Genomic DNA, 8,353 nt, shown 5'->3' with positions numbered 1-8,353 from the left:
CCAGATATGTTTTTCTGCTCTCCCTCTCTCTGATGTGGGGAGAAGCAACCATGGCAAAGAGGACAAAGAAGCTGTAGCCATTGTGTCTAAGGACTCTGGCTTGCTCAGACTTGTTTTGCTTCTGTTTACAACCTGTGATGAACAAGGTGCACACACTTGGCTTGTGCCTGTCTCGTGCAAGGCCTGTGTTTCCCCCAAATTTGGGTAAATCAAGCCTATGGCTTCACCTAACATTATGAAGCTTGGATAACTGCCATTCTGATTGGCTAACCTGTGTCCAAAGTCCCATTAGTCTTGGGTTGTACTGATAAAAAGAGATGAGCAGGCAACACAACATGCTCTGCCATTGTATTTGTGCTTGCTTGCTTGCTGCCTGCTACTACTGCAGCCATTGTTCCCTGCCTCTTGCAGTGATTCTGCCGTTACCTTCCTAATCTATAAGTTAGCCCTGCTGCTTAATAAGAAGCCCTGAACTGCCTGGAAACTGCCTGCTTTGAGTTTACCAGGAACAGGTTCTAAATGCCTCCACACGATTGGCCTGCATAGCCAGTGTGACGTCCATGCCAAAACTGCACATTGCAAGACATCCTGCCTACACCTGCCAAGATGAAGAGCCCTGGAAGGGACACACAGATCATCCAGAGAAATCAGGATGAGGTCAGAGATCATCTGCCTCCTTTCCCCAGAACCCTATGAAGCCTGGGAAGGATCAGAAGCCTTAGTGGCTAACAAGACATCAACAGAACTCTCTGCAAGTATTTTGGGTACTGCCTGAATCTGTAGCTAGCCCTGCAAATTGGGAAACAATATTTGTGAGTAAATACTGTTGTGGAGGCAGGAATTAATGTGTGGCTGAGTCGGGAATTTATACAAAAATAGTTATTTTATTTTCCCAAAAACCCGCCCCCAAAACTATATATACAAAGATTCATTTAGTTAATTAGCAGATTCAGTCGCATGAGAATTATCTACAGGGATACCATCAATAACCTGACTATTTTGGAAGTCAGAAGTTGGAAAAGGCCTCAGCTATTAATTAATAGCGGTTTTCTTACTAATAAAGTTGAGCCAAAATAATTCACAATCAGGCTTTCTCGTGCGGTCTGCCTCTCTTCTCGCTCCCTTTTCAGCGGCTGTAGGTGGATCGTTAAGAGTCGCTAAGCTCTTACAAAGGTGTCAATGGGGAAGTTGTTCTTTGAAGCTTTCTGTATTCAGCTTAGGCGAGCGGGGGGGGGGGGGGGGGGGGAAGTCTCAGGCAAGCACAAATGTCTAGGCATGGACGAAATCCAAGGCGGGAACCCCCAAAGGCAGGAAGCCCCCCAGTTTATACCCTCACTAGACAAAGGGCAGAGTTACCACACCTTAGGCGTGAAAGCGCACAGCCAATCCTGGCTCGATCCCAGCGCAGGCACTGCACAGGGCACTCCTCGTGCAGGCAGGACCCCTTTGCTCACCCCATTCATGCCTGCAGGGCAGGTGAGGGGGGGGAACCAGGTGGCTTTTCCCCTCCCATTCAAGCCACGGAGAGAGAGGAATTTAGGGGTACACAGGACTTCCAGGACAAATACCTAAATTGCCTCTTGTAATTCACCAATTGTCTTCTGTCATAAACAGAAAGGAGCTTCCCATGTCCATCTGGTGGGCAAGTCGTATATTGACTGCAAGAATCTTCTCTTCCAGTTCAATTAATAGAATCAGCCAGGCTGGAAGAGACCTTCAAGATCATCCAGTCCAGCCTGTCTCCCATCCCTAGCCAATCAACTAGACCATGGCACTAAGTGGCCAATTCAGTCTTTTCTTGAACACCTCCTTAGACAGCCCATTCCAATGGCAAATCACTCGCTCTGTGAAGAACTTCTTCCTCTTTCCAGATCCAGTTATTCCTTTGTACATTTCCATGACCATTGCAAGAGAACCTAATTATTATTAAAATTGGGGGGGGGGGGGGGGAGGGGGCAAGACTCATGAATATTGAAAATGAATAAACAATTATTTAAAAGATACCATCTTGCATTAATTACCCCCTGCATTACAAGTGTTAACACACCTCAGAATGAGATCTTGCTCCTTGGAGGACTCCAGAGAAGCCCACAGACTCAAACATTCTTTATTTAAAGTTTTGTAGTCCATCAGTTCACTAGTTTTTAATTCATTTACTATGTGAAAATTTTGGGGGTTTTAAAATTTCTTGACCAAAATATATAACATTGTCAAATATTTTTTCCTCTGCTGATTTTATATCAATGTTGTTGTTTTTATTGACCAGCCCTTCTTATCACAAAGAAATACTAATTTAAGCATCAACAAAATTAATTTCCCTTAGTAGTGTTGTAAGAACACTTCACAGCAGACGGAACATCTTTATCTCTCTTTTGATTTTCACCCACCTCAAGAAGCAGCTGATGCAAATAAACTTCCCTTATGAGGGAGGCAGGGTGTGGAAGATCCTTACCTCTCCAACTGGGAGAGGACAGAGGGACTGCCTCGTGTCAGTGGGTGCAGACTCCCATATCCCTGAATCTCTTCTTTCCAATGGGCAACAGGCCCCACATTAGATTAATCTACCAGCCCAGTCTATAGGAGCCCCACTCCTCCTAGAAGGACTTAACTTATCAGACTTTGTGTAGTGATAACATTGTGACCCAAGGTGTAGAACAAGAAAGACCCTCCTGGAGGAGGAAGGTGTGAAATACAGCAACGACCCTGCTCCCCCTTGGCACGTGGATGCTGCTACATCTGGTGACAGCGGAAAAAATGCTACTTTGTTGGTGATACAAATCGTCAGCCTAAGGCCTGGGGTATAGAAGATGACAAACAAGTAAAGGAAGAGGATTAAGCTGTTATCAAAAGCCCGGAATCTGACCTGCAGACTTAATAAGCCTACTTCAGTAGACTGACCGAAGGATGTTCCACCCGTGAAGAGACTGAGATAATCCCAATTTAAAGCTGTAACACAGGTGCATTAAGCAGCATGAGTTACAGACTTGTAACAAGCAGAATTTTGTTTGAACTTGATTGAGAATTGCAGAATTTGGTTCCAGACTATTACTCAGGCTGTATTAAAAGTTCATTATTCCATTTTGCTGTGTACCCTGGTTCAAAACCTCAAGTGTTTAAGGACCTGTTTAAGCATAAGCATGTGAGTAATGCCAGCTTTGTCTATGGGACTTTGTCTGTCATCCACACATGAGTGCTTAGCTGCAGCAGGCGAAAATGTTCATCTGCATGTAAGATAAGGTGCTTTGACAGTGCTGCCTTCCAGCGAATCGCAAGTTTAATGGCTCTGCAAAGTGTTTCTCTTCTGGTACCAATTTCAGGACAGGTATTGATTTCGCATCTCTCAAAAGCTTTTCCTACTGTGGTTGTGACTCTGTTTTCATGTTAACACCTGAAAATAACATGAAGTAGGTATCTTCCAGAACAAGCAGAAGTATAGATAAAAGATCCTCTCATTACTTTGTTAATTAATTCCCATGTATTACTATGTGGAAATTATGTTCTGTTACAAATGTCCTAAAATGCAATGACTTACTATTATTTAATTGGTCACATGGTATTTTGGCTAAAAAGCTGATTCTATGTGAGGGCATGCTACGCGGTGTTTGTTTCTTGCCTACAATTGATTGCTCCTCAGGAAGTGAACACACTGTGCTCATTTCTTTTTCCACAGTAATCTCTTCTTTTTGAGATCTCTAGCACTGTAATCCCTTCCTTTCTACATTCAGTAGTTTAAGTCTTCTTTTCCAGCGTGACAGGCTTTAAATAACTTAATGACTAGGTGTCTGCAAAATCCCTTCCCTTTACATAGTCCTCAGTGAGTGCTGAGAGTGTTCGGCATTATTCTTGCTGTTTATAATATCTGAAAAAAACCCACCCAAATTTAATTACAGCCTTATGCTCAGCCATGGACCATGAAATTAGTGGGAAAGGGTAATGTACAGAAATTCATACCCTTTAAAAAGGATCAGGACTAGAAATAACAAAAAATGTGGTTTTGTAAAAATTCTCTTCATGTGCAACCTGCGCCATTACTGCATCACATAAAAGAGAAACAGATGAAAAGTCAACATTTGATGTTGCCTGGTTGTTAGCAAGTGCATTTGGTCCTTAAACAGTGAATAACAACATAAAAGCCCTACCAGGTAATCTTCAACTATACTTCTTCATTTTTTATAGTGAATTTTATGTGTACATGATTGACTGTTACTGCTGTGTGACACAGAATCACAGAACAGCAGGCATTTTGTTGGAAAGAACCTGCAGAGAGGGGTGAGGACTAAATCAAATTAGGTCAGAGGGTAGAAATTTTATTTAACAAATGAACTCTGGGACAGTGCTTCAGATTTACATATGGACAGCCCCACACAGGAAAGTATTCCTCATTCTGTCTTGCCCTCACAGGGTCAGCCTAGGCACCACTTCACTGCAAAGCAACTGGCCTGATGGATCAGAGCCATTTTGCACTGATGCAAAAGCAGACCAGAGGGGTGGGAACCCAAGGTCAAGTCCTCTGCTGAGCAAGACTGGCCAGCAGTCATGTGTGAGGCATATGCAGCCTATGGGCCTTTGTTCCCTCATGAAATACATTTTATATTTCACTCTCATGTATTAGAAAATGTTGAGATTCTGATTTGAGAATCGCAGGACTTTGGTTGCACACTTCTATTCTAATTTCAACAGCACAGCACTCTGCTAATGAGGAGAACCCTTCAGTGATGGTAATGAGGAGTCCAAGTGGCTCCTTGCTGCAGCTAGGTACCAGCCTGTTAGATACTAGCCTATGTCTAAGGTGAGAAAATTAACTTCAGCTCCAGTCCTGCTTTACTTCTAGCATTCTATAGTAATACCCTGCTAGTCATAGGAATAAGAAACCAACTGGGATCTACGTGCAACTTGCTTGACTTTGATTAGCACATCCCACTAGAACTCAGCATGGTTTTGTATTACTCTTATCCTTTTGAACTTGCTTCATTTTACTAATTTTGCATTGGCCTAATTTATAGTACCTGAGGCCATTGCCATCATTTCTGTACACATAGTAGTCTATATCTAATGAGCTGCTATGAAATAATTTCCTTTTTATCTCTAGAAGCTCTATTAGTAACTTTAAACAAGTACTGTTCATCCCTAGAGCAGGTCTGATCTCTCTCTGTTGTTTTTCCATTTTTGGCTTTGTTTTTCTTTTTTGTAGGTCACTTTTTCTCCATAACTTAATTTTGTATCTATTATCTCTCGTAGAAAATCACACCTTAAACAAGTGTAGTTGGGGATTTGCTTTGACCTGCTAACATGAAGAAAAAAAAATCAAACAATATGTGTCATAAACATTAATGGGAAATATAATAATTAATTGCTTAAAAAAATATCTCCACAGTCTGCTGGGTGCGTGGTTTCACCAAACCCAAGGTACTCAGAAAATGTAGAATGAAAAAACTAGTGAAGTGGGGTTAAATTTGGTGAAACTGTTCTCTTAGGTTTATTCAAGATTTTGGTTTACAGAGTTGAAATGTAAAGGTTAAAAATAATACTATGGTATTTGATGCTTGTTTCAATATGTGGTTCCAAAAGCACTTAGTGAATAGTGACTTGTGATGTTTTGAGGAATAATTTTTCTTTCTATGTTAAGCCCAAGTGAACTGAGGCACTGAAAAGTGACTTGGTCAGTTTCAAACACTGAGTGACAGATAAGAAGCAACTCCACAAGCTGAAAGCCTCCACTGATTCAGGCTGGAATTCAGTTAATTTGCTTCACTGGAGCCTGCATAATGCTTTGGTTTGGGTTTTGAGTAAAAGTATTAACACACCAGTACTTCAGCTGTTGTTGAGCAGTGCTTGCATAGCACCAAGGCTGCTGCTTTTTCCCACTCTGTCCTTGAGAGTAGGCTGGACGAAAGCTAGAAACTGCAAGGAGGCATAGCCATGACAGCTGACATGGAGTGACTAAAGGGATATTCCATAATGTATGATGCTCTGCTCAGCAATAAAATCTCAGTGAAAGGGGAAGGAAGGGAGATGTTCATGGTTATGGTGTTTGTCCTCCCAAGGAACTGTTACACACGATAAAGCCCTTCTTTTGTGGAAGTGACTGGACATCTACCTTCTGATGGGAATGGTGAATAAATTTGTCACTTTGCTTTTGTAGGCAGTTTTTTCTTTCCCTATTAGACTTTTATCTCAACCCACAAGTCTTACCTCACTTCTGTTTCTTCTGCATCCCACGGGAAAGAGAATTGAGTGAGTGGCTGTGTGGGTGTTTGGCTGCTGAACAGGGACAACCCATCACAAGTTCTCAGGACTTTCATGTATATTTAGTGCTTGAATAAAGTATTCTGCTCCCAGAGGTAGTTAACTAGTCAGCATCTGGGACTTCGGACTTAAAAAAAACCACCTACATAAAAAGAATTTCAGGTGAAGAGAAAGCAAATGACTTTTTTCTAAATAAACCTTGAAATGCAGTCTTATACTTAGATGAAATAAATTTATTTGTGTCATCTGAGTGGAATAGTCAACCCATCAAACTACAGCATACTCTAAACAATCATTTTATGACCTTCTGGTAGAAAAGTTCAGTAGAGAAAATTCAGTACAACAGAGTGTTCCCTGGACCACCAATTAGACAGTGTCATAAAGGTATGATTCATACACTTGGAATAAAGTGGTATTTTCTGTATTCCTTCAAAGCACAGGCAAAACCAAGAAAAAAAAACTGTATTGCAGTGTTGCAGATCTAGGTTTTACTCATAGACTCACACTAACACTGAAGTAAAAAACAAAGCATCCTGTCAGCCCTACTAATTTTTCAAAGGAAAAGCAGAATAAGTGTGTTTGACATGAACTGCTTCCTTAAAATGAATCTCGTCCTTCCAAGACAGGAGAAAATGTGCGTAATACAGTTGTAGATTAGAATGTTAAGGGGACATTTCCAACCTAATAAAAGCAAACATGCCAAAACAGTCCTCTTTGAAAGCGTTCTATTTTTATCATTACGATTTGCTGTAACTGAAGTAGACTCAAAATACTGTATTCATCTTATAAACAGCAGTTTTGGTGTAATTATTTCCTCTGTCTGAATGTATCTTTCAAACACCAGCGTAGAGTTGGAAGAAAGAAAATGAAGCTATTTTCCCCTCTCCACCTCAAATTTTGATACAAGAATAAAATCCGTAAGTACGACAGAAGAAATGTAAGGTAAATGTTAATTTTAAATATTTTTCATTCACTGTGATTCAGGCTGAGAGTGCTTGTACCTAGTTATTAATGTTGGATAGATTTCTTTTTTCATTTAAAAATAATTTACTTGTAAAGAACTCTATTTAAAATGCTGTGTTGTCTTTTAAACAAATGACTTCATTGCAAAGCAATAGATCACATATTACATTAAACTTCAATGTATAGAGTGGTTAAGAATTTGTACAGATAGTAAAAGGAAGTATAAAGCTAATTTTTAAAGGTAACCTACACCATTTATGAACAGAACATCAAAATGATGTAATATATAGGGATCAGTTAGGAGTTCGTGTCAATATCTGCATACCTTTCTACACGCACGCATCATTAAAGGAAATGTTACAAAGAGAAAAGGTAAAGCAAGCTTAATAAGTGTTCCCTTCCTCTGTAGGCCTTTTTACTTAGTGAAAAAGTTGATTTGTGCTCAGATTTTCAGAAGTACCTTTAATAATAATTTCTCTTGCCATTCCATTGTGCCTGATGCACAGAGTGTCACAGTGACTTGAAAATGGTATGGATAGAGGTTTCTGCTGCTTTCTTTATACCATGATTTTTGTCCTCATCACAGCAGAATATTCTTCCTGATTCCTTCGGTAGAGAAGACTCAAATCTCAGTAACTGCTATCCAGAAATAGCAGGAAGGTGGAAGAGTTTGTGCTAAAGAGCCATAAGCATTAGTGTAAGGACTTAGACATAGGATAAGCTGTACACTAAGAAATGCAGAAAGCAGGGCTGCAGGCTAAGACTGTCTTGATGCCGTTGGTCAGGTGCTTTATAGTAACAAAGTCTCCTCTCTGCTTGGGATTTATAGCCATGTAGTCCCAGCCTTGTTTGACATGTGAGTTAACCTGATCCCTCTGGAAAGAGGATTTTTCAGAAAATGGAGGAGCATAAGTTTCTAAAAATCTGAATTTTGAACATGAGGACCTAAGTCCTTTTGTAGTTCTAGAATCAGAAGGAGACTGTCAGGCTTAGAATGATAAATGCCTTTGCCAACATTATAACTGACCATAGAAAAGCAATATGTCATACTGTAAGTGCAGTTTAGGAAGTGAAAGCAATTTTAGCAGAGCTAAGGAAGCACATCTCAATTGTGGTGGTAGAATATCAAAGGGAAGAATGTGAC

The sequence above is a fragment of the Pogoniulus pusillus genome, chromosome 3, assembly GCF_015220805.1.
Source record: "Pogoniulus pusillus isolate bPogPus1 chromosome 3, bPogPus1.pri, whole genome shotgun sequence".
In the NCBI taxonomy this organism is placed as follows: Eukaryota; Metazoa; Chordata; class Aves; order Piciformes; family Lybiidae; genus Pogoniulus; species Pogoniulus pusillus.
The sequence above is the reverse complement of the archived record's forward strand: the minus strand, read 5'-3'. Positions refer to the sequence as shown.